General features: G+C 44.4%; 1 protein-coding gene and 23 non-coding genes across 24 annotated transcripts in view; 23 read left to right on the top strand and 1 right to left on the bottom strand.

Moving 5' to 3' along the window:
* Positions 1 to 25,704, bottom strand: part of LOC139257944 (zinc finger protein 850-like) — a gene marked incomplete at its 5' end in the record, with an annotated part of 812,458 nt that overhangs the window by 346,743 nt on the left and 440,011 nt on the right. The window lies entirely within an intron of this gene.
* trnaf-gaa (transfer RNA phenylalanine (anticodon GAA)) lies at positions 7 to 79 on the top strand. Its single transcript has one exon. It is a non-coding gene; the product is annotated as a tRNA-Phe (tRNA).
* On the top strand, positions 995 to 1,066 carry trnae-uuc (transfer RNA glutamic acid (anticodon UUC)). Its single transcript has one exon. It is a non-coding gene; the product is annotated as a tRNA-Glu (tRNA).
* Positions 2,267 to 2,339, top strand: trnaf-gaa (transfer RNA phenylalanine (anticodon GAA)). The gene has a single exon. It is a non-coding gene; the product is annotated as a tRNA-Phe (tRNA).
* On the top strand, positions 3,255 to 3,326 carry trnae-uuc (transfer RNA glutamic acid (anticodon UUC)). The gene has a single exon. It is a non-coding gene; the product is annotated as a tRNA-Glu (tRNA).
* Positions 4,529 to 4,601, top strand: trnaf-gaa (transfer RNA phenylalanine (anticodon GAA)). The gene has a single exon. It is a non-coding gene; the product is annotated as a tRNA-Phe (tRNA).
* Positions 5,517 to 5,588, top strand: trnae-uuc (transfer RNA glutamic acid (anticodon UUC)). Its single transcript has one exon. It is a non-coding gene; the product is annotated as a tRNA-Glu (tRNA).
* On the top strand, positions 6,791 to 6,863 carry trnaf-gaa (transfer RNA phenylalanine (anticodon GAA)). Its single transcript has one exon. It is a non-coding gene; the product is annotated as a tRNA-Phe (tRNA).
* trnae-uuc (transfer RNA glutamic acid (anticodon UUC)) lies at positions 7,780 to 7,851 on the top strand. Its single transcript has one exon. It is a non-coding gene; the product is annotated as a tRNA-Glu (tRNA).
* Positions 9,054 to 9,126, top strand: trnaf-gaa (transfer RNA phenylalanine (anticodon GAA)). Its single transcript has one exon. It is a non-coding gene; the product is annotated as a tRNA-Phe (tRNA).
* On the top strand, positions 10,044 to 10,115 carry trnae-uuc (transfer RNA glutamic acid (anticodon UUC)). Its single transcript has one exon. It is a non-coding gene; the product is annotated as a tRNA-Glu (tRNA).
* On the top strand, positions 11,318 to 11,390 carry trnaf-gaa (transfer RNA phenylalanine (anticodon GAA)). Its single transcript has one exon. It is a non-coding gene; the product is annotated as a tRNA-Phe (tRNA).
* On the top strand, positions 12,306 to 12,377 carry trnae-uuc (transfer RNA glutamic acid (anticodon UUC)). Its single transcript has one exon. It is a non-coding gene; the product is annotated as a tRNA-Glu (tRNA).
* On the top strand, positions 13,580 to 13,652 carry trnaf-gaa (transfer RNA phenylalanine (anticodon GAA)). Its single transcript has one exon. It is a non-coding gene; the product is annotated as a tRNA-Phe (tRNA).
* On the top strand, positions 14,568 to 14,639 carry trnae-uuc (transfer RNA glutamic acid (anticodon UUC)). Its single transcript has one exon. It is a non-coding gene; the product is annotated as a tRNA-Glu (tRNA).
* trnaf-gaa (transfer RNA phenylalanine (anticodon GAA)) lies at positions 15,842 to 15,914 on the top strand. Its single transcript has one exon. It is a non-coding gene; the product is annotated as a tRNA-Phe (tRNA).
* trnae-uuc (transfer RNA glutamic acid (anticodon UUC)) lies at positions 16,829 to 16,900 on the top strand. The gene has a single exon. It is a non-coding gene; the product is annotated as a tRNA-Glu (tRNA).
* On the top strand, positions 18,103 to 18,175 carry trnaf-gaa (transfer RNA phenylalanine (anticodon GAA)). Its single transcript has one exon. It is a non-coding gene; the product is annotated as a tRNA-Phe (tRNA).
* On the top strand, positions 19,092 to 19,164 carry trnae-uuc (transfer RNA glutamic acid (anticodon UUC)). Its single transcript has one exon. It is a non-coding gene; the product is annotated as a tRNA-Glu (tRNA).
* trnaf-gaa (transfer RNA phenylalanine (anticodon GAA)) lies at positions 20,367 to 20,439 on the top strand. The gene has a single exon. It is a non-coding gene; the product is annotated as a tRNA-Phe (tRNA).
* On the top strand, positions 21,356 to 21,427 carry trnae-uuc (transfer RNA glutamic acid (anticodon UUC)). The gene has a single exon. It is a non-coding gene; the product is annotated as a tRNA-Glu (tRNA).
* On the top strand, positions 22,630 to 22,702 carry trnaf-gaa (transfer RNA phenylalanine (anticodon GAA)). Its single transcript has one exon. It is a non-coding gene; the product is annotated as a tRNA-Phe (tRNA).
* trnae-uuc (transfer RNA glutamic acid (anticodon UUC)) lies at positions 23,618 to 23,690 on the top strand. Its single transcript has one exon. It is a non-coding gene; the product is annotated as a tRNA-Glu (tRNA).
* On the top strand, positions 24,893 to 24,965 carry trnaf-gaa (transfer RNA phenylalanine (anticodon GAA)). The gene has a single exon. It is a non-coding gene; the product is annotated as a tRNA-Phe (tRNA).

The raw sequence follows: 25,704 nt of genomic DNA on the forward strand, positions 1-25,704 counted from the left end.
TGTCGGGCCGAAATAGCTCAGTTGGGAGAGCGTTAGACTGAAGATCTAAAGGTCCCTGGTTCAATCCCGGGTTTCGGCAATATCTGGTGATTTTGCGTTTCCTTCATTTTAAGGGGAGAAGCTGGTTTGATATCGAGACAGTGCTTGAGGGATGGGCTGTTCAGTGGTTGCGTGATACTAATTTTCGACATGATTTTTTTTAGATTCAGCGCTATTTTTCTGTTACTTTCTATTTATACTTTCCCAGTTTTGTATATGAAGAGTGAACAATGTTTTAGCGATGCGATGTGTTCAATTCTTATGCAGTAACTCTATCACCCAGTGTGTGCCGGATACAAAATCATCTCAGGCTGGGCTTTCACGCAGCCCTGGGGCATTTTGTTGCCGGTTAAATCGGTCGTTTAGGGCGTGGTATTAATAAAGCCAAGAGCGCGGGCCCGATCCCCATATGGGCCATCCCAATTTTTCATAATTTTTATTCGGTTAGTAGTAACTTTTACAATCAAATCTTCATAACGAAACAAATCCACACGGAATCCCAAAGGATGGCAATTATTTGGAATAACAGCCATTGCTTCTTTGCCGACGGTGTGCAGAGCACAACTTTCTGTTTATACGTGTTTCTTGCTTTGCTGATAACCGCTGAACTGGAGACCTGTTCCCGTCAATGGTTATAAGCAGAACAGACATTTAGAACGGTTCTGTCGCCCGGAGATGGGCAAAAGGCTGCAGTTCAGGACAAAAGCACCAAATGAAATGTTCACACGGTACCGAGAGTGAAAATTCCCGGAAAAAGGAGAGAATGAAATGGATTTCAGTGGAAGCCTAGGCGCACTTAACGCTGTGATTGCGCGGACATGTCTTTGGTGTTCTCCAGAAAAACTGCCATTTGCTGCGAACAGATTTCCCTGGCGCGAATGTGATGAGAATTTCGAAACAGCAAGGAGGAAAGACTGGGTAGGTCTGCTTGCTGGCACAGACATTTGCAGCAGCTTCCCTGGTGGTCTAGTGGTTAGGATTCTGCGCTTTCACCGCCGCGGCCCGGGTTCGATTCCCGGTCAGGGAACATTGTATTTGCGATGCTTCGAAATGCAATGCTGTTCCTGAAGAAGCTTGCAGCTCACCTCGCTGTTGTTGCCCCAACCATCAGCAGCGTGTCATGATACAACATACACTTGTTTTAAAATCTGCACTAAATGACAAGATCTCGCTCAACAAGTGGAACTCCAATTGCTGATAGACAACGTAAATTTTGCCAATCATGGCTATCTTTAGTCTTCCAGGTACCTATTTGCGCCACAGCACTCGGGCTTATCATCAATCAATGCATTGCCACTGTGGAAATATTCAGCATTTTAAACTTCGCAACGTGTGGAAGATTGGAATCAGGGAATGCCTGGACCATGGGCACTGATAATTTATCCTTGAGCATTCATTTGGCCTGGGCTCCTTCTATATTGAACATTGGCTGACTGCATATCAATGTTTAGCGTTCACAGGCGATTTCCAAGATCTGAATTTCCCGGCAGAGAATTCATGGAGTTTTTGATCTAACCGAGATTCACCATCACTAACGTTGATTCGCGACTCTTATCTCTCTTCATCATATCACTGCTAAGGACTGAACCTGCTTTAATTTCACTTTGGCTCGGGGTCAGTGCGGCTCAATAGGACTTCGGCCCGTCTCCCTTTCACAACCCATCAGTGCCGAGAACAGAAGAGGGAATTTTGCTGACATGTTATGTTCTGAAACAGTTATAAACTCTCCAGCATATTTCACTGTGTCTTCAGCACTGTGAGATCGAGCCTGGTGTGCAATCTTTGTGTCTTTATGAACACTTCAGCAGTATATTAAATGAACATATGGAACTACAATTGCTGATTGACACTGTACGGTTTGCCAACATTTAAGTGCATTGTGAGAACAATCAAAATGATCATTATTCTTCCATGTACGTTCATGCGCGGCATCACCATAACAAACCGAGCTGATCACAGCCCGGCGATCAGTCAATTCATTGCCAGTGCGGAAAAATGCAAATTTTCAACTTAGCAACGTGCACAATACCGGAATCAGAGAGAGCCTGGATCGTGGGCAATGATAAGTTAACATGAGCATAAAGATTTTCAATATCATTATACATTACATGAACACATCCGGAGCTCATTGCCCCGAAATGAGGACTGAGTGTGCGGGGCAATTCCTTCCGGGGTTTAAGTGTTCTTTCAAAAAGGTGTGAGAAAGTTTTGCTTCGTTTTCTGTCGGGCCGAAATAGCTCAGTTGGGAGAGCGTTAGACTGAAGATCTAAAGGTCCCTGGTTCAATCCCGGGTTTCGGCAATATCTGGTGATTTTGCGTTTCCTTCATTTTAAGGGGAGAAGCTGGTTTGATATCGAGACAGTGCTTGAGGGATGGGCTGTTCAGTGGTTGAGTGATACTAATTTTCGACATGATTTTTTTTAGATTCAGCGCTATTTTTCTGTTACTTTCTATTTATACTTTCCCAGTTTTGTATATGAAGAGTGAACAATGTTTTAGCGATGCGATGTGTTCAATTCTTATGCAGTAACTCTATCACCCAGTGTGTGCCGGATACAAAATCATCTCAGGCTGGGCTTTCACGCAGCCCTGGGGCATTTTGTTGCCGGTTAAATCGGTCGTTTAGGGCGTGGTATTAATAAAGCCAAGAGCGCGGGCCCGATCCCCATATGGGCCATCCCAATTTTTCATAATTTTTATTCGGTTAGTAGTAACTTTTACAATCAAATCTTCATAACGAAACAAATCCACACGGAATCCCAAAGGATGGCAATTATTTGGAATAACAGCCATTGCTTCTTTGCCGACGGTGTGCAGAGCACAACTTTCTGTTTATACGTGTTTCTTGCTTTGCTGATAACCGCTGAACTGGAGACCTGTTCCCGTCAATGGTTATAAGCAGAACAGACATTTAGAACGGTTCTGTCGCCCGGAGATGGGCAAAAGGCTGCAGTTCAGGACAAAAGCACCAAATGAAATGTTCACACGGTACCGAGAGTGAAAATTCCCGGAAAAAGGAGAGAATGAAATGGATTTCAGTGGAAGCCTAGGCGCACTTAACGCTGTGATTGCGCGGACATGTCTTTGGTGTTCTCCAGAAAAACTGCCATTTGCTGCGAACAGATTTCCCTGGCGCGAATGTGATGAGAATTTCGAAACAGCAAGGAGGAAAGACTGGGTAGGTCTGCTTGCTGGCACAGACATTTGCAGCAGCTTCCCTGGTGGTCTAGTGGTTAGGATTCGGCGCTTTCACCGCCGCGGCCCGGGTTCGATTCCCGGTCAGGGAACATTGTATTTGCGATGCTTCGAAATGCAATGCTGTTCCTGAAGAAGCTTGCAGCTCACCTCGCTGTTGTTGCCCCAACCATCAGCAGCGTGTCATGATACAACATACACTTCTGTTTTAAAATCTGCACTAAATGACAAGATCTCGCTCAACAAGTGGAACTCCAATTGCTGATAGACAACGTAAATTTTGCCAATCATGGCTATCTTTAGTCTTCCAGGTACCTATTTGCGCCACAGCACTCGGGCTTATCATCAATCAATGCATTGCCACTGTGGAAATATTCAGCATTTTAAACTTCGCAACGTGTGGAAGACTGGAATCAGGGAATGCCTGGACCATGGGCACTGATAATTTATCCTTGAGCATTCATTTGGCCTGGGCTCCTTCTATATTGAACATTGGCTGACTGCATATCAATGTTTAGCGTTCACAGGCGATTTCCAAGATCTGAATTTCCCGGCAGAGAATTCATGGAGTTTTTGATCTAACCGAGATTCACCATCACTAACGTTGATTCGCGACTCTTATCTCTCTTCATCATATCACTGCTAAGGACTGAACCTGCTTTAATTTCACTTTGGCTCGGGGTCAGTGCGGCTCAATAGGACTTCGGCCCGTCTCCCTTTCACAACCCATCAGTGCCGAGAACAGAAGAGGGAATTTTGCTGACATGTTATGTTCTGAAACAGTTATAAACTCTCCAGTATATTTCACTGTGTCTTCAGCACTGTGAGATCGAGCCTGGTGTGCAATCTTTGTGTCTTTATGAACACTTCAGCAGAATATTAAATGAACATATGGAACTACAATTGCTGATTGACACTGTACGGTTTGCCAACATTTAAGTGCATTGTGAGAACAATCAAAATGATCATTATTCTTCCATGTACGTTCATGCGCGGCATCACCATAACAAACCGAGCTGATCACAGCCCGGCGATCAGTCAATTCATTGCCAGTGCGGAAAAATGCAAATTTTCAACTTAGCAACGTGCACAATACCGGAATCAGAGAGAGCCTGGATCGTGGGCAATGATAAGTTAACATGAGCATAAAGATTTTCAATATCATTATACATTACATGAACACATCCGGAGCTCATTGCCCCGAAATGAGGACTGAGTGTGCGGGGCAATTCCTTCCGGGGTTTAAGTTTTCTTTCAAAAAGGTGTGAGAAAGTTTTGCTTCGTTTTCTGTCGGGCCGAAATAGCTCAGTTGGGAGAGCGTTAGACTGAAGATCTAAAGGTCCCTGGTTCAATCCCGGGTTTCGGCAATATCTGGTGATTTTGCGTTTCCTTCATTTTAAGGGGAGAAGCTGGTTTGATATCGAGACAGTGCTTGAGGGATGGGCTGTTCAGTGGTTGAGTGATACTAATTTTCGACATGATTGTTTTTAGATTCAGCGCTATTTTTCTGTTACTTTCTATTTATACTTTCCCAGTTTTGTATATGAAGAGTGAACAATGTTTTAGCGATGCGATGTGTTCAATTCTTATGCAGTAACTCTATCACCCAGTGTGTGCCGGATACAAAATCATCTCAGGCTGGGCTTTCACGCAGCCCTGGGGCATTTTGTTGCCGGTTAAATCGGTCGTTTAGGGCGTGGTATTAATAAAGCCAAGAGCGCGGGCCCGATCCCCATATGGGCCATCCCAATTTTTCATAATTTTTATTCGGTTAGTAGTAACTTTTACAATCAAATCTTCATAACGAAACAAATCCACACGGAATCCCAAAGGATGGCAATTATTTGGAATAACAGCCATTGCTTCTTTGCCGACGGTGTGCAGAGCACAACTTTCTGTTTATACGTGTTTCTTGCTTTGCTGATAACCGCTGAACTGGAGACCTGTTCCCGTCAATGGTTATAAGCAGAACAGACATTTAGAACGGTTCTGTCGCCCGGAGATGGGCAAAAGGCTGCAGTTCAGGACAAAAGCACCAAATGAAATGTTCACACGGTACCGAGAGTGAAAATTCCCGGAAAAAGGAGAGAATGAAATGGATTTCAGTGGAAGCCTAGGCGCACTTAACGCTGTGATTGCGCGGACATGTCTTTGGTGTTCTCCAGAAAAACTGCCATTTGCTGCGAACAGATTTCCCTGGCGCGAATGTGATGAGAATTTCGAAACAGCAAGGAGGAAAGACTGGGTAGGTCTGCTTGCTGGCACAGACATTTGCAGCAGCTTCCCTGGTGGTCTAGTGGTTAGGATTCGGCGCTTTCACCGCCGCGGCCCGGGTTCGATTCCCGGTCAGGGAACATTGTATTTGCGATGCTTCGAAATGCAATGCTGTTCCTGAAGAAGCTTGCAGCTCACCTCGCTGTTGTTGCCCCAACCATCAGCAGCGTGTCATGATACAACATACACTTCTGTTTTAAAATCTGCACTAAATGACAAGATCTCGCTCAACAAGTGGAACTCCAATTGCTGATAGACAACGTAAATTTTGCCAATCATGGCTATCTTTAGTCTTCCAGGTACCTATTTGCGCCACAGCACTCGGGCTTATCATCAATCAATGCATTGCCACTGTGGAAATATTCAGCATTTTAAACTTCGCAACGTGTGGAAGACTGGAATCAGGGAATGCCTGGACCATGGGCACTGATAATTTATCCTTGAGCATTTATTTGGCCTGGGCTCCTTCTATATTGAAAATTGGCTGACTGCATATCAATGTTTAGCGTTCACAGGCGATTTCCAAGATCTGAATTTCCCGGCAGAGAATTCATGGAGTTTTTGATCTAACCGAGATTCACCATCACTAACGTTGATTCGCGACTCTTATCTCTCTTCATCATATCACTGCTAAGGACTGAACCTGCTTTAATTTCACTTTGGCTCGGGGTCAGTGCGGCTCAATAGGACTTCGGCCCGTCTCCCTTTCACAACCCATCAGTGCCGAGAACAGAAGAGGGAATTTTGCTGACATGTTATGTTCTGAAACAGTTATAAACTCTCCAGTATATTTCACTGTGTCTTCAGCACTGTGAGATCTAGCCTGGTGTGCAATCTTTGTGTCTTTATGAACACTTCAGCAGAATATTAAATGAACATATGGAACTACAATTGCTGATTGACACTGTACGGTTTGCCAACATTTAAGTGCATTGTGAGAACAATCAAAATGATCATTATTCTTCCATGTACGTTCATGCGCGGCATCACCATAACAAACCGAGCTGATCACAGCCCGGCGATCAGTCAATTCATTGCCAGTGCGGAAAAATGCAAATTTTCAACTTAGCAACGTGCACAATACCGGAATCAGAGAGAGCCTGGATCGTGGGCAATGATAAGTTAACATGAGCATAAAGATTTTCAATATCATTATACATTACATGAACACATCCGGAGCTCATTGCCCCGAAATGAGGACTGAGTGTGCGGGGCAATTCCTTCCGGGGTTTAAGTTTTCTTTCAAAAAGGTGTGAGAAAGTTTTGCTTCGTTTTCTGTCGGGCCGAAATAGCTCAGTTGGGAGAGCGTTAGACTGAAGATCTAAAGGTCCCTGGTTCAATCCCGGGTTTCGGCAATAATCTGGTGATTTTGCGTTTCCTTCATTTTAAGGGGAGAAGCTGGTTTGATATCGAGACAGTGCTTGAGGGATGGGCTGTTCAGTGGTTGCGTGATACTAATTTTCGACATGATTTTTTTTAGATTCAGCGCTCTTTTTCTGTTACTTTCTATTTATACTTTCCCAGTTTTGTATATGAAGAGTGAACAATGTTTTAGCGATGCGATGTGTTCAATTCTTATGCAGTAACTCTATCACCCAGTGTGTGCCGGATACAAAATCATCTCAGGCTGGGCTTTCACGCAGCCCTGGGGCATTTTGTTGCCGGTTAAATCGGTCGTTTAGGGCGTGGTATTAATAAAGCCAAGAGCGCGGGCCCGATCCCCATATGGGCCATCCCAATTTTTCATAATTTTTATTCGGTTAGTAGTAACTTTTACAATCAAATCTTCATAACGAAACAAATCCACACGGAATCCCAAAGGATGGCAATTATTTGGAATAACAGCCATTGCTTCTTTGCCGACGGTGTGCAGAGCACAACTTTCTGTTTAGACGTGTTTCTTGCTTTGCTGATAACCGCTGAACTGGAGACCTGTTCCCGTCAATGGTTATAAGCAGAACAGACATTTAGAACGGTTCTGTCGCCCGGAGATGGGCAAAAGGCTGCAGTTCAGGACAAAAGCACCAAATGAAATGTTCACACGGTACCGAGAGTGAAAATTCCCGGAAAAAGGAGAGAATGAAATGGATTTCAGTGGAAGCCTAGGCGCACTTAACGCTGTGATTGCGCGGACATGTCTTTGGTGTTCTCCAGAAAAACTGCCATTTGCTGCGAACAGATTTCCCTGGCGCGAATGTGATGAGAATTTCGAAACAGCAAGGAGGAAAGACTGGGTAGGTCTGCTTGCTGGCACAGACATTTGCAGCAGCTTCCCTGGTGGTCTAGTGGTTAGGATTCGGCGCTTTCACCGCCGCGGCCCGGGTTCGATTCCCGGTCAGGGAACATTGTATTTGCGATGCTTCGAAATGCAATGCTGTTCCTGAAGAAGCTTGCAGCTCACCTCGCTGTTGTTGCCCCAACCATCAGCAGCGTGTCATGATACAACATACACTTCTGTTTTAAAATCTGCACTAAATGACAAGATCTCGCTCAACAAGTGGAACTCCAATTGCTGATAGACAACGTAAATTTTGCCAATCATGGCTATCTTTAGTCTTCCAGGTACCTATTTGCGCCACAGCACTCGGGCTTATCATCAATCAATGCATTGCCACTGTGGAAATATTCAGCATTTTAAACTTCGCAACGTGTGGAAGACTGGAATCAGGGAATGCCTGGACCATGGGCACTGATAATTTATCCTTGAGCATTTATTTGGCCTGGGCTCCTTCTATATTGAAAATTGGCTGACTGCATATCAATGTTTAGCGTTCACAGGCGATTTCCAAGATCTGAATTTCCCGGCAGAGAATTCATGGAGTTTTTGATCTAACCGAGATTCACCATCACTAACGTTGATTCGCGACTCTTATCTCTCTTCATCATATCACTGCTAAGGACTGAACCTGCTTTAATTTCACTTTGGCTCGGGGTCAGTGCGGCTCAATAGGACTTCGGCCCGTCTCCCTTTCACAACCCATCAGTGCCGAGAACAGAAGAGGGAATTTTGCTGACATGTTATGTTCTGAAACAGTTATAAACTCTCCAGTATATTTCACTGTGTCTTCAGCACTGTGAGATCTAGCCTGGTGTGCAATCTTTGTGTCTTTATGAACACTTCAGCAGAATATTAAATGAACATATGGAACTACAATTGCTGATTGACACTGTACGGTTTGCCAACATTTAAGTGCATTGTGAGAACAATCAAAATGATCATTATTCTTCCATGTACGTTCATGCGCGGCATCACCATAACAAACCGAGCTGATCACAGCCCGGCGATCAGTCAATTCATTGCCAGTGCGGAAAAATGCAAATTTTCAACTTAGCAACGTGCACAATACCGGAATCAGAGAGAGCCTGGATCGTGGGCAATGATAAGTTAACATGAGCATAAAGATTTTCAATATCATTATACATTACATGAACACATCCGGAGCTCATTGCCCCGAAATGAGGACTGAGTGTGCGGGGCAATTCCTTCCGGGGTTTAAGTTTTCTTTCAAAAAGGTGTGAGAAAGTTTTGCTTCGTTTTCTGTCGGGCCGAAATAGCTCAGTTGGGAGAGCGTTAGACTGAAGATCTAAAGGTCCCTGGTTCAATCCCGGGTTTCGGCAATAATCTTGTGATTTTGCGTTTCCTTCATTTTAAGGGGAGAAGCTGGTTTGATATCGAGACAGTGCTTGAGGGATGGGCTGTTCAGTGGTTGCGTGATACTAATTTTCGACATGATTTTTTTTAGATTCAGCGCTCTTTTTCTGTTACTTTCTATTTATACTTTCCCAGTTTTGTATATGAAGAGTGAACAATGTTTTAGCGATGCGATGTGTTCAATTCTTATGCAGTAACTCTATCACCCAGTGTGTGCCGGATACAAAATCATCTCAGGCTGGGCTTTCACGCAGCCCTGGGGCATTTTGTTGCCGGTTAAATCGGTCGTTTAGGGCGTGGTATTAATAAAGCCAAGAGCGCGGGCCCGATCCCCATATGGGCCATCCCAATTTTTCATAATTTTTATTCGGTTAGTAGTAACTTTTACAATCAAATCTTCATAACGAAACAAATCCACACGGAATCCCAAAGGATGGCAATTATTTGGAATAACAGCCATTGCTTCTTTGCCGACGGTGTGCAGAGCACAACTTTCTGTTTAGACGTGTTTCTTGCTTTGCTGATAACCGCTGAACTGGAGACCTGTTCCCGTCAATGGTTATAAGCAGAACAGACATTTAGAACGGTTCTGTCGCCCGGAGATGGGCAAAAGGCTGCAGTTCAGGACAAAAGCACCAAATGAAATGTTCACACGGTACCGAGAGTGAAAATTCCCGGAAAAAGGAGAGAATGAAATGGATTTCAGTGGAAGCCTAGGCGCACTTAACGCTGTGATTGCGCGGACATGTCTTTGGTGTTCTCCTACAAAAACTGCCATTTGCTGCGAACAGATTTCCCTGGCGCGAATGTGATGAGAATTTCGAAACAGCAAGGAGGAAAGACTGGGTTGGTCTGCTTGCTGGCACAGACATTTGCAGCAGCTTCCCTGGTGGTCTAGTGGTTAGGATTCGGCGCTTTCACCGCCGCGGCCCGGGTTTGATTCCCGGTCAGGGAACATTGTATTTGCGGTGCTTCGAAATGCAATGCTGTTCCTGAAGAAGCTTGCAGCTCACCTCGCTGTTGTTGCCCCAACCATCAGCAGCGTGTCATGATACAACAGACACTTCTGTTTTAAAATCTGCACTAAATGACAAGATCTCGCGCAACAAGTGGAACTCCAATTGCTGATAGACAACGTAAATTTTGCCAATCATGGCTATCTTTAGTCTTCCAGGTACCTATTTGCGCCACAGCACTCGGGCTTATCATCAATCAATGCATTGCCACTGTGGAAATATTCAGCATTTTAAACTTCGCAACGTGTGGAAGACTGGAATCAGGGAATGCCTGGACCATGGGCACTGATAATTTATCCTTGAGCATTCATTTGGCCTGGGCTCCTTCTATATTGAAAATTGGCTGACTGCATATCAATGTTTAGCGTTCACAGGCGATTTCCAAGATCTGAATTTCCCGGCAGAGAATTCATGGAGTTTTTGATCTAACCGAGATTCACCATCACTAACGTTGATTCGCGACTCTTATCTCTCTTCATCATATCACTGCTAAGGACTGAACCTGCTTTAATTTCACTTTGGCTCGGGGTCAGTGCGGCTCAATAGGACTTCGGCCCGTCTCCCTTTCACAACCCATCAGTGCCGAGAACAGAAGAGGGAATTTTGCTGACATGTTATGTTCTGAAACAGTTATAAACTCTCCAGTATATTTCACTGTGTCTTCAGCACTGTGAGATCTAGCCTGGTGTGCAATCTTTGTGTCTTTATGAACACTTCAGCAGAATATTAAATGAACATATGGAACTACAATTGCTGATTGAAACTGTACGGTTTGCCAACATTTAAGTGCATTGTGAGAACAATCAAAATGATCATTATTCTTCCATGTACGTTCATGCGCGGCATCACCATAACAAACCGAGCTGATCACAGCCCGGCGATCAGTCAATTCATTGCCAGTGCGGAAAAATGCAAATTTTCAACTTAGCAACGTGCACAATACCGGAATCAGAGAGAGCCTGGATCGTGGGCAATGATAAGTTAACATGAGCATAAAGATTTTCAATATCATTATACATTACATGAACACATCCGGAGCTCATTGCCCCGAAATGAGGACTGAGTGTGCGGGGCAATTCCTTCCGGGGTTTAAGTTTTCTTTCAAAAAGGTGTGAGAAAGTTTTGCTTCGTTTTCTGTCGGGCCGAAATAGCTCAGTTGGGAGAGCGTTAGACTGAAGATCTAAAGGTCCCTGGTTCAATCCCGGGTTTCGGCAATATCTGGTGATTTTGCGTTTCCTTCATTTTAAGGGGAGAAGCTGGTTTGATATCGAGACAGTGCTTGAGGGATGGGCTGTTCAGTGGTTGCGTGATACTAATTTTCGACATGATTTTTTTTAGATTCAGCGCTATTTTTCTGTTACTTTCTATTTATACTTTCCCAGTTTTGTATATGAAGAGTGAACAATGTTTTAGCGATGCGATGTGTTCAATTCTTATGCAGTAACTCTATCACCCAGTGTGTGCCGGATACAAAATCATCTCAGGCTGGGCTTTCACGCAGCCCTGGGGCATTTTGTTGCCGGTTAAATCGGTCGTTTAGGGCGTGGTATTAATAAAGCCAAGAGCGCGGGCCCGATCCCCATATGGGCCATCCCAATTTTTCATAATTTTTATTCGGTTAGTAGTAACTTTTACAATCAAATCTTCATAACGAAACAAATCCACACGGAATCCCAAAGGATGGCAATTATTTGGAATAACAGCCATTGCTTCTTTGCCGACGGTGTGCAGAGCACAACTTTCTGTTTATACGTGTTTCTTGCTTTGCTGATAACCGCTGAACTGGAGACCTGTTCCCGTCAATGGTTATAAGCAGAACAGACATTTAGAACGGTTCTGTCGCCCGGAGATGGGCAAAAGGCTGCAGTTCAGGACAAAAGCACCAAATGAAATGTTCACACGGTACCGAGAGTGAAAATTCCCGGAAAAAGGAGAGAATGAAATGGATTTCAGTGGAAGCCTAGGCGCACTTAACGCTGTGATTGCGCGGACATGTCTTTGGTGTTCTCCAGAAAAACTGCCATTTGCTGCGAACAGATTTCCCTGGCGCGAATGTGATGAGAATTTCGAAACAGCAAGGAGGAAAGACTGGGTAGGTCTGCTTGCTGGCACAGACATTTGCAGCAGCTTCCCTGGTGGTCTAGTGGTTAGGATTCGGCGCTTTCACCGCCGCAGCCCGGGTTCGATTCCCGGTCAGGGAACATTGTATTTGTGATGCTTCGAAATGCAATGCTGTTCCTGAAGAAGCTTGCAGCTCACCTCGCTGCTGTTGCCCCAACCATCAGCAGCGTGTCATGATACAACATACACTTCTGTTTTAAAATCTGCACTAAATGACAAGATCTCGCTCAACAAGTGGAACTCCAATTGCTGATAGACAACGTAAATTTTGCCAATCATGGCTATCTTTAGTCTTCCAGGTACCTATTTGCGCCACAGCACTCGGGCTTATCATCAATCAATGCATTGCCACTGTGGAAATATTCAGCATTTTAAACTTCGCAACGTGTGGAAGATTGGAATCAGGGAATGCCTGGACCATGGGCACTGATAATTTATCCTTGAGCATTCATTTGGCCTGGGCTCCTTCTATATTGAACATTGGCTGACTGCATATCAATGTTTAGCGTTCACAGGCGATTTCCAAGATCTGAATTTCCCGGCAGAGAATTCATGGAGTTTTTGATCTAACCGAGATTCACCATCACTAACGTTGATTCGCGACTCTTATCTCTCTTCATCATATCACTGCTAAGGACTGAACCTGCTTTAATTTCACTTTGGCTCGGGGTCAGTGCGGCTCAATAGGACTTCGGCCCGTCTCCCTTTCACAACCCATCAGTGCCGAGAACAGAAGAGGGAATTTTGCTGACATGTTATGTTCTGAAACAGTTATAAACTCTCCAGTATATTTCACTGTGTCTTCAGCACTGTGAGAGCTAGCCTGGTGTGCAATCTTTGTGTCTTTATGAACACTTCAGCAGAATATTAAATGAACATATGGAACTACAATTGCTGATTGACACTGTACGGTTTGCCAACATTTAAGTGCAGTGGGAGAACAATCAAAATGATCATTATTCTTCCATGTACGTTCATGCGCGGCATCACCCTAACAAACCGAGCTGATCACAGCCCGGCGATCAGTCAATTCATTGCCAGTGCGGAAAAATGCAAATTTTCAACTTAGCAACGTGCACAATACCGGAATCAGAGAGTGCCTGGATCGTGGGCAATGATAAGTTAACATGAGCATAAAGATTTTCAATATCATTATACATTACATGAACACATCCGGAGCTCATTGCCCCGAAATGAGGACTGAGTGTGCGGGGCAATTCCTTCCGGGGTTTAAGTTTTCTTTCAAAAAGGTGTGAGAAAGTTTTGCTTCGTTTTCTGTCGGGCCGAAATAGCTCAGTTGGGAGAGCGTTAGACTGAAGATCTAAAGGTCCCTGGTTCAATCCCGGGTTTCGGCAATATCTGGTGATTTTGCGTTTCCTTCATTTTAAGGGGAGAAGCTGGTTTGATATCGAGACAGTGCTTGAGGGATGGGCTGTTCAGTGGTTGCGTGATACTAATTTTCGACATGCTTTTTTTTAGATTCAGCGCTATTTTTCTGTTACTTTCTATTTATACTTTCCCAGTTTTGTATATGAAGAGTGAACAATGTTTTAGCGATGCGATGTGTTCAATTCTTATGCAGTAACTCTATCACCCAGTGTGTGCCGGATACAAAATCATCTCAGGCTGGGCTTTCACGCAGCCCTGGGGCATTTTGTTGCCGGTTAAATCGGTCGTTTAGGGCGTGGTATTAATAAAGCCAAGAGCGCGGGCCCGATCCCCATATGGGCCATCACAATTTTTCATAATTTTTATTCGGTTAGTAGTAACTTTTACAATCAAATCTTCATAACGAAACAAATCCACACGGAATCCCAAGGGATGGCAATTATTTGGAATAACAGCCATTGCTTCTTTGCCGACGGTGTGCAGAGCACAACTTTCTGTTTATACGTGTTTCTTGCTTTGCTGATAACCGCTGAACTGGAGACCTGTTCCCGTCAATGGTTATAAGCAGAACAGACATTTAGAACGGTTCTGTCGCCCGGAGATGGGCAAAAGGCTGCAGTTCAGGACAAAAGCACCAAATGAAATGTTCACACGGTACCGAGAGTGAAAATTCCCGGAAAAAGGAGAGAATGAAATGGATTTCAGTGGAAGCCTAGGCGCACTTAACGCTGTGATTGCGCGGACATGTCTTTGGTGTTCTCCAGAAAAACTGCCATTTGCTGCGAACAGATTTCCCTGGCGCGAATGTGATGAGAATTTCGAAACAGCAAGGAGGAAAGACTGGGTAGGTCTGCTTGCTGGCACAGACATTTGCAGCAGCTTCCCTGGTGGTCTAGTGGTTAGGATTCGGCGCTTTCACCGCCGCGGCCCGGGTTCGAATCCCGGTCAGGGAACATTGTATTTGCGATGCTTCGAAATGCAATGCTGTTCCTGAAGAAGCTTGCAGCTCACCTCGCTGTTGTTGCCCCAACCATCAGCAGCGTGTCATGATACAACATACACTTCTGTTTTAAAATCTGCACTAAATGACAAGATCTCGCTCAACAAGTGGAACTCCAATTGCTGATAGACAACGTAAATTTTGCCAATCATGGCTATCTTTAGTCTTCCAGGTACCTATTTGCGCCACAGCACTCGGGCTTATCATCAATCAATGCATTGCCACTGTGGAAATATTCAGCATTTTAAACTTCGCAACGTGTGGAAGATTGGAATCAGGGAATGCCTGGACCATGGGCACTGATAATTTATCCTTGAGCATTCATTTGGCCTGGGCTCCTTCTATATTGAACATTGGCTGACTGCATATCAATGTTTAGCGTTCACAGGCGATTTCCAAGATCTGAATTTCCCGGCAGAGAATTCATGGAGTTTTTGATCTAACCGAGATTCACCATCACTAACGTTGATTCGCGACTCTTATCTCTCTTCATCATATCACTGCTAAGGACTGAACCTGCTTTAATTTCACTTTGGCTCGGGGTCAGTGCGGCTCAATAGGACTTCGGCCCGTCTCCCTTTCACAACCCATCAGTGCCGAGAACAGAAGAGGGAATTTTGCTGACATGTTATGTTCTGAAACAGTTATAAACTCTCCAGTATATTTCACTGTGTCTTCAGCACTGTGAGATCTAGCCTGGTGTGCAATCTTTGTGTCTTTATGAACACTTCAGCAGAATATTAAATGAACATATGGAACTACAATTGCTGATTGACACTGTACGGTTTGCCAACATTTAAGTGCATTGTGAGAACAATCAAAATGATCATTATTCTTCCATGTACGTTCATGCGCGGCATCACCATAACAAACCGAGCTGATCACAGCCCGGCGATCAGTCAATTCATTGCCAGTGCGGAAAAATGCAAATTTTCAACTTAGCAACGTGCACAATACCGGAATCAGAGAGAGCCTGGATCGTGGGCAATGATAAGTTAACATGAGCATAAAGATTTTCAATATCATTATACATTACATGAACACATCCGGAGCTCATTGCCCCGAAATGAGGACTGAGTGTGCGGGGCAATTCCTTCCGGGGTTTAAGTTTTCTTTCAAAAAGGTGTGAGAAAGTTTTGCTTCGTTTTCTGTCGGGCCGAAATAGCTCAGTTGGGAGAGCGTTAGACTGAAGATCTAAAGGTCGCTGGTTCAATCCTGGGTTTCGGCAATATCTGGTGATTTTGCGTTTCCTTCATTTTAAGGGGAGAAGCTGGTTTGATATCGAGACAGTGCTTGAGGGATGGACTGTTCAGTGGTTGCGTGATACTAATTTTCGACATGATTTTTTTTAGATTCAGCGCTCTTTTTCTGTTACTTTCTATTTATACTTTCCCAGTTTTGTATATGAAGAGTGAACAATGTTTTAGCGATGCGATGTGTTCAATTCTTATGCAGTAACTCTATCACCCAGTGTGTGCCGGATACAAAATCATCTCAGGCTGGGCTTTCACGCAGCCCTGGGCATTTTGTTGCCGGTTAAATCGGTCGTTTAGGGCGTGGTATTAATAAAGCCAAGAGCGCGGGCCCGATCCCCATATGGGCCATCCCAATTTTTCATAATTTTTATTCGGTTAGTAGTAACTTTTACAATCAAATCTTCATAACGAAACAAATCCACACGGAATCCCAAGGGATGGCAATTATTTGGAATAACAGCCATTGCTTCTTTGCCGACGGTGTGCAGAGCACAACTTTCTGTTTATACGTGTTTCTTGCTTTGCTGATAACCGCTGAACTGGAGACATGTTCCCGTCAATGGTTATAAGCAGAACAGACATTTAGAACGGTTCTGTCGCCCGGAGATGGGCAAAAGGCTGCAGTTCAGGACAAAAGCACCAAATGAAATGTTCACACGGTACCGAGAGTGAAAATTCCCGGAAAAAGGAGAGAATGAAATGGATTTCAGTGGAAGCCTAGGCGCACTTAACGCTGTGATTGCGCGGACATGTCTTTGGTGTTCTCCAGAAAAACTGCCATTTGCTGCGAACAGATTTCCCTGGCGCGAATGTGATGAGAATTTCGAAACAGCAAGGAGGAAAGACTGGGTAGGTCTGCTTGCTGGCACAGACATTTGCAGCAGCTTCCCTGGTGGTCTAGTTGTTAGGATTCGGCGCTTTCACCGCCGCGGCCCGGGTTCGATTCCCGGTCAGGGAACATTGTATTTGCGATGCTTCGAAATGCAATGCTGTTCCTGAAGAAGCTTGCAGCTCACCTCGCTGTTGTTGCCCCAACCATCAGCAGCGTGTCATGATACAACAGACACTTCTGTTTTAAAATCTGCACTAAATGACAAGATCTCCCGCAACAAGTGGAACTCCAATTGCTGATAGACAACGTAAATTTTGCCAATCATGGCTATCTTTAGTCTTCCAGGTACCTATTTGCGCCACAGCACTCGGGCTTATCATCAATCAATGCATTGCCACTGTGGAAATATTCAGCATTTTAAACTTCGCAACGTGTGGAAGATTGTAATCAGGGAATGCCTGGACCATGGGCACTGATAATTTATCCTTGAGCATTCATTTGGCCTGGGCTCCTTCTATATTGAACATTGGCTGACTGCATATCAATGTTTAGCGTTCACAGGCGATTTCCAAGATCTGAATTTCCCGGCAGAGAATTCATGGAGTTTTTGATCTAACCGAGATTCACCATCACTAACGTTGATTCGCGACTCTTATCTCTCTTCATCATATCACTGCTAAGGACTGAACCTGCTTTAATTTCACTTTGGCTCGGGGTCAGTGCGGCTCAATAGGACTTCGGCCCGTCTCCCTTTCACAACCCATCAGTGCCGAGAACAGAAGAGGGAATTTTGCTGACATGTTATGTTCTGAAACAGTTATAAACTCTCCAGTATATTTCAATGTGTCTTCAGCACTGTGAGATCTAGCCTGGTGTGCAATCTCTTTGTCTTTATGAACACTTCAGCAGAATATTAAATGAACATATGGAACTACAATTGCTGATTGACACTGTACGGTTTGCCAACATTTAAGTGCAGTGGGAGAACAATCAAAATGATCATTATTCTTCCATGTACGTTCATGCGCGGCGTCACCCTAACAAACCGAGCTGCTCAAAGCCCGGCGATCAGTCAATTCATTGCCAGTGCGGAAAAATGCAAATTTTCAACTTAGCAACGTGCACAATACCGGAATCAGAGAGTGCCTGGATCGTGGGCAATGATAAGTTAACATGAGCATAAAGATTTTCAATATCATTATACATTACATGAACACATCCGGAGCTCATTGCCCCGAAATGAGGACTGAGTGTGCGGGGCAATTCCTTCCGGGGTTTAAGTTTTCTTTCAAAAATGTGTGAGAAAGTTTTGCTTCGTTTTCTGTCGGGCCGAAATAGCTCAGTTGGGAGAGCGTTAGACTGAAGATCTAAAGGTCCCTGGTTCAATCCCGGGTTTCGGCAATAATCTGGTGATTTTGCGTTTCCTTCATTTTAAGGGGAGAAGCTGGTTTGATATCGAGACAGTGCTTGAGGGATGGGCTGTTCAGTGGTTGCGTGATACTAATTTTCGACATGATTTTTTTTAGATTCAGCGCTCTTTTTCTGTTACTTTCTATTTATACTTTCCCAGTTTTGTATATGAAGAGTGAACAATGTTTTAGCGATGCGATGTGTTCAATTCTTATGCAGTAACTCTATCACCCAGTGTGTGCCGGATACAAAATCATCTCAGGCTGGGCTTTCACGCAGCCCTGGGGCATTTTGTTGCCGGTTAAATCGGTCGTTTAGGGCGTGGTATTAATAAAGCCAAGAGCGCGGGCCCGATCCCCATATGGGCCATCCCAATTTTTCATAATTTTTATTCGGTTAGTAGTAACTTTTACAATCAAATCTTCATAACGAAACAAATCCACACGGAATCCCAAAGGATGGCAATTATTTGGAATAACAGCCATTGCTTCTTTGCCGACGGTGTGCAGAGCACAACTTTCTGTTTAGACGTGTTTCTTGCTTTGCTGATAACCGCTGAACTGGAGACCTGTTCCCGTCAATGGTTATAAGCAGAACAGACATTTAGAACGGTTCTGTCGCCCGGAGATGGGCAAAAGGCTGCAGTTCAGGACAAAAGCACCAAATGAAATGTTCACACGGTACCGAGAGTGAAAATTCCCGGAAAAAGGAGAGAATGAAATGGATTTCAGTGGAAGCCTAGGCGCACTTAACGCTGTGATTGCGCGGACATGTCTTTGGTGTTCTCCAGAAAAACTGCCATTTGCTGCGAACAGATTTCCCTGGCGCGAATGTGATGAGAATTTCGAAACAGCAAGGAGGAAAGACTGGGTTGGTCTGCTTGCTGGCACAGACATTTGCAGTAGCTTCCCTGGTGGTCTAGTGGTTAGGATTCGGCGCTTTCACCCGCCGCGGCCCGGGTTCGATTCCCGGTCAGGGAACATTGTATTTGCGGTGCTTCGAAATGCAATGCTGTTCCTGAAGAAGCTTGCAGCTCACCTCGCTGTTGTTGCCCCAACCATCAGCAGCGTGTCATGATACAACAGACACTTCTGTTTTAAAATCTGCACTAAATGACAAGATCTCGCTCAACAAGTGGAGCTCCAATTGCTGATAGACAACGTAAATTTTGCAAATCATGGCTATCTTTAGTCTTCCAGGTACCTATTTGCGCCACAGCACTCGGGCTTATCATCAATCAATGCATTGCCACTGTGGAAATATTCAGCATTTTAAACTTCGCAACGTGTGGAAGACTGGAATCAGGGAATGCCTGGACCATGGGCACTGATAATTTATCCTTGAGCATTCATTTGGCCTGGGCTCCTTCTATATTGAACATTGGCTCACTGCATATCAATGTTTAGCGTTCACAGGCGATTTCCAAGATCTGAATTTCCCGGCAGAGAATTCATGGAGTTTTTGATCTAACCGAGATTCACCATCACTAACGTTGATTCGCGACTCTTATCTCTCTTCATCATATCACTGCTAAGGACTGAACCTGCTTTAATTTCACTTTGGCTCGGGGTCAGTGCGGCTCAATAGGACTTCGGCCCGTCTCCCTTTCACAACCCATCAGTGCCGAGAACAGAAGAGGGAATTTTGCTGACATGTTATGTTCTGAAACAGTTATAAACTCTCCAGTATATTTCACTGTGTCTTCAGCACTGTGAGATCTAGCCTGGTGTGCAATCTTTGTGTCTTTATGAACACTTCAGCAGAATATTAAATGAACATATGGAACTACAATTGCTGATTGACACTGTACGGTTTGCCAACATTTAAGTGCAGTGGGAGAACAATCAAAATGATCATTATTCTTCCATGTACGTTCATGCGCGGCATCACCCTAACAAACCGAGCTGATCACAGCCCGGCGATCAGTCAATTCATTGCCAGTGCGGAAAAATGCAAATTTTCATCTTAGCAACGTGCACAATACCGGAATCAGAGAGTGCCTGGATCGTGGGCAATGATAAGTTAACATGAGCATAAAGATTTTCAATATCATTATACATTACATGAACACATCCGGAGCTCATTGCCCCGAAATGAGGACTGAGTGTGCGGGGCAATTCCTTCCGGGGTTTAAGTTTTCTTTCAAAAAGGTGTGAGAAAGTTTTGCTTCGTTTTCTGTCGGGCCGAAATAGCTCAGTTGGGAGAGCGTTAGACTGAAGATCTAAAGGTCCCTGGTTCAATCCCGGGTTTCGGCAATATCTGGTGATTTTGCGTTTCCTTCATTTTAAGGGGAGAAGCTGGTTTGATATCGAGACAGTGCTTGAGGGATGGGCTGTTCAGTGGTTGCGTGATACTAATTTTCGACATGATTTTTTTTAGATTCAGCGCTCTTTTTCTGTTACTTTCTATTTATACTTTCCCAGTTTTGTATATGAAGAGTGAACAATGTTTTAGCGATGCGATGTGTTCAATTCTTATGCAGTAACTCTATCACCCAGTGTGTGCCGGATACAAAATCATCTCAGGCTGGGCTTTCACGCAGCCCTGGGGCATTTTGTTGCCGGTTAAATCGGTCGTTTAGGGCGTGGTATTAATAAAGCTAAGAGCGCGGGCCCGATCCCCATATGGGCCATCCCAATTTTTCATAATTTTTATTCGGTCAGTAGTAACTTTTACAATCAAATCTTCATAACGAAACAAATCCACACGGAATCCCAAGGGATGGCAATTATTTGGAATAACAGCCATTGCTTCTTTGCCGACGGTGTGCAGAGCACAACTTTCTGTTTATACGTGTTTCTTGCTTTGCTGATAACCGCTGAACTGGAGACCTGTTCCCGTCAATGGTTATAAGCAGAACAGACATTTAGAACGGTTCTGTCGCCCGGAGATGGGCAAAAGGCTGCAGTTCAGGACAAAAGCACCAAATGAAATGTTCACACGGTACCGAGAGTGAAAATTCCCGGAAAAAGGAGAGAATGAAATGGATTTCAGTGGAAGCCTAGGCGCACTTAACGCTGTGATTGCGCGGACATGTCTTTGGTGTTCTCCTACAAAAACTGCCATTTGCTGCGAACAGATTTCCCTGGCGCGAATGTGATGAGAATTTCGAAACAGCAAGGAGGAAAGACTGGGTTGGTCTGCTTGCTGGCACAGACATTTGCAGCATCTTCCCTGGTGGTCTAGTGGTTAGGATTCGGCGCTTTCACCGCCGCGGCCCGGGTTTGATTCCCGGTCAGGGAACATTGTATTTGCGGTGCTTCGAAATGCAATGCTGTTCCTGAAGAAGCTTGCAGCTCACCTCGCTGTTGTTGCCCCAACCATCAGCAGCGTGTCATGACACAACAGACACATCTGTTTTAAAATCTGCACTAAATGACAAGATCTCGCGCAACAAGTGGAACTCCAATTGCTGATAGACAACGTAAATTTTGCCAATCATGGCTATCTTTAGTCTTCCAGGTACCTATTTGCGCCACAGCACTCGGGCTTATCATCAATCAATGCATTGCCACTGTGGAAATATTCAGCATTTTAAACTTCGCAACGTGTGGAAGACTGGAATCAGGGAATGCCTGGACCATGGGCACTGATAATTTATCCTTGAGCATTCATTTGGCCTGGGCTCCTTCTATATTGAACATTGGCTCACTGCATATCAATGTTTAGCGTTCACAGGCGATTTCCAAGATCTGAATTTCCCGGCAGAGAATTCATGGAGTTTTTGATCTAACCGAGATTCACCATCACTAACGTTGATTCGCGACTCTTATCTCTCTCCATCATATCACTGCTAAGGACTGAACCTGCTTTAATTTCACTTTGGCTCGGGGTCAGTGCGGCTCAATAGGACTTCGGCCCGTCTCCCTTTCACAACCCATCAGTGCCGAGAACAGAAGAGGGAATTTTGCTGACATGTTATGTTCTGAAACAGTTATAAACTCTCCAGTATATTTCACTGTGTCTTCAGCACTGTGAGATCTAGCCTGGTGTGCAATCTTTGTATCTTTATGAACACTTCAGCAGAATATTAAATGAACATATGGAACTACAATTGCTGATTGACACTGTACGGTTTGCCAACATTTAAGTGCATTGTGAGAACAATCAAAATGATCATTATTCTTCCATGTACGTTCATGCGCGGCATCACCCTAACAAACCGAGCTGATCACAGCCCGGCGATCAGTCAATTCATTGCCAGTGCGGAAAAATGCAAATTTTCAACTTAGCAACGTGCACAATACCGGAATCAGAGAGTGCCTGGATCGTGGGCAATGATAAGTTAACATGAGCATAAAGATTTTCAATATCATTACACATTACATGAACACATCCGGAGCTCATTGCCCCGAAATGAGGACTGAGTGTGCGGGGCAATTCCTTCCGGGGTTTAAGTTTTCTTTCAAAAAGGTGTGAGAAAGTTTTGCTTCGTTTTCTGTCGGGCCGAAATAGCTCAGTTGGGAGAGCGTTAGACTGAAGATCTAAAGGTCCCTGGTTCAATCCCGGGTTTCGGCAATATCTGGTGATTTTGCGTTTCCTTCATTTTAAGGGGAGAAGCTGGTTTGATATCGAGACAGTGCTTGAGGGATGGGCTGTTCAGTGGTTGCGTGATACTAATTTTCGACATGATTTTTTTTAGATTCAGCGCTCTTTTTCTGTTACTTTCTATTTATACTTTCCTAGTTTTGTATATGAAGAGTGAACAATGTTTTAGCGATGCGATGTGTTCAATTCTTATGCAGTAACTCTATCACCCAGTGTGTGCCGGATACAAAATCATCTCAGGCTGGGCTTTCACGCAGCCCTGGGGCATTTTGTTGCCGGTTAAATCGGTCGTTTAGGGCGTGGTATTAATAAAGCCAAGAGCGCGGGCCCGATCCCCATATGGGCCATCCCAATTTTTCATAATTTTTATTCGGTTAGTAGTAACTTTTACAATCAAATCTTCATAACGAAACAAATCCACACGGAATCCCAAAGGATGGCAATTATTTGGAATAACAGCCATTGCTTCTTTGCCGACGGTGTGCAGAGCACAACTTTCTGTTTATACGTGTTTCTTGCTTTGCTGATAACCGCTGAACTGGAGACCTGTTCCCGTCAATGGTTATAAGCAGAACAGACATTTAGAACGGTTCTGTCGCCCGGAGATGGGCAAAAGGCTGCAGTTCAGGACAAAAGCACCAAATGAAATGTTCACACGGTACCGAGAGTGAAAATTCCCGGAAAAAGGAGAGAATGAAATGGATTTCAGTGGAAGCCTAGGCGCACTTAACGCTGTGATTGCGCGGACATGTCTTTGGTGTTCTCCAGAAAAACTGCCATTTGCTGCGAACAGATTTCCCTGGCGCGAATGTGATGAGAATTTCGAAACAGCAAGGAGGAAAGACTGGGTTGGTCTGCTTGCTGGCACAGACATTTGCAGCAGCTTCCCTGGTGGTCTAGTGGTTAGGATTCGGCGCTTTCACCCGCCGCGGCCCGGGTTCGATTCCCGGTCAGGGAACATTGTATTTGCGGTGCTTCGAAATGCAATGCTGTTCCTGAAGAAGCTTGCAGCTCACCTCGCTGTTGTTGCCCCAACCATCAGCAGCGTGTCATGATACAACAGACACTTCTGTTTTAAAATCTGCACTAAATGACAAGATCTCGCTCAACAAGTGGAACTCCAATTGCTGATAGACAACGTAAATTTTGCCAATCATGGCTATCTTTAGTCTTCCAGGTACCTATTTGCGCCACAGCACTCGGGCTTATCATCAATCAATGCATTGCCACTGTGGAAATATTCAGCATTTTAAACTTCGCAACGTGTGGAAGACTGGAATCAGGGAATGCCTGGACCATGGGCACTGATAATTTATCCTTGAGCATTCATTTGGCCTGGGCTCCTTCTATATTGAACATTGGCTCACTGCATATCAATGTTTAGCGTTCACAGGCGATTTCCAAGATCTGAATTTCCCGGCAGAGAATTCATGGAGTTTTTGATCTAACCGAGATTCACCATCACTAACGTTGATTCGCGACTCTTATCTCTCTTCATCATATCACTGCTAAGGACTGAACATGCTTTAATTTCACTTTGGCTCGGGGTCAGTGCGGCTCAATAGGACTTCGGCCCGTCTCCCTTTCACAACCCATCAGTGCCGAGAACAGAAGAGGGAATTTTGCTGACATGTTATGTTCTGAAACAGTTATAAACTCTCCAGTATATTTCACTGTGTCTTCAGCACTGTGAGATCTAGCCTGGTGTGCAATCATTGTGTCTTTATGAACACTTCAGCAGAATATTAAATGAACATATGGAACTACAATTGCTGATTGACACTGTACGGTTTGCCAACATTTAAGTGCAGTGGGAGAACAATCAAAATGATCATTATTCTTCCATGTACGTTCATGCGCGGCATCACCCTAACAAACCGAGCTGATCACAGCCCGGCGATCAGTCAATTCATTGCCAGTGCGGAAAAATGCAAATTTTCATCTTAGCAACGTGCACAATACCGGAATCAGAGAGTGCCTCGATCGTGGGCAATGATAAGTTAACATGAGCATAAAGATTTTCAATATCATTATACATTACATGAACACATCCGGAGCTCATTGCCCCGAAATGAGGACTGAGTGTGCGGGGCAATTCCTTCCGGGGTTTAAGTTTTCTTTCAAAAAGGTGTGAGAAAGTTTTGCTTCGTTTTCTGTCGGGCCGAAATAGCTCAGTTGGGGGAGCGTTAGACTGAAGATCTAAAGGTCCCTGGTTCAATCCCGGGTTTCGGCAATATCTGGTGATTTTGCGTTTCCTTCATTTTAAGGGGAGAAGCTGGTTTGATATCGAGACAGTGCTTGAGGGATGGGCTGTTCAGTGGTTGCGTGATACTAATTTTCGACATGATTTTTTTTAGATTCAGCGCTCTTTTTCTGTTACTTTCTATTTATACTTTCCCAGTTTTGTATATGAAGAGTGAACAATGTTTTAGCGATGCGATGTGTTCAATTCTTATGCAGTAACTCTATCACCCAGTGTGTGCCGGATACAAAATCATCTCAGGCTGGGCTTTCACGCAGCCCTGGGGCATTTTGTTGCCGGTTAAATCGGTCGTTTAGGGCGTGGTATTAATAAAGCCAAGAGCGCGGGCCCGATCCCCATATGGGCCATCCCAATTTTTCATAATTTTTATTCGGTTAGTAGTAACTTTTACAATCAAATCTTCATAACGAAACAAATCCACACGGAATCCCAAAGGATGGCAATTATTTGGAATAACAGCCATTGCTTCTTTGCCGACGGTGTGCAGAGCACAACTTTCTGTTTATACGTGTTTCTTGCTTTGCTGATAACCGCTGAACTGGAGACCTGTTCCCGTCAATGGTTATAAGCAGAACAGACATTTAGAACGGTTCTGTCGCCCGGAGATGGGCAAAAGGCTGCAGTTCAGGACAAAAGCACCAAATGAAATGTTCACACGGTACCGAGAGTGAAAATTCCCGGAAAAAGGAGAGAATGAAATGGATTTCAG

The sequence above is a fragment of the Pristiophorus japonicus genome, unplaced genomic scaffold (genome assembly GCF_044704955.1).
Source record: "Pristiophorus japonicus isolate sPriJap1 unplaced genomic scaffold, sPriJap1.hap1 HAP1_SCAFFOLD_94, whole genome shotgun sequence".
NCBI classification, from domain to species: Eukaryota; Metazoa; Chordata; class Chondrichthyes; family Pristiophoridae; genus Pristiophorus; species Pristiophorus japonicus.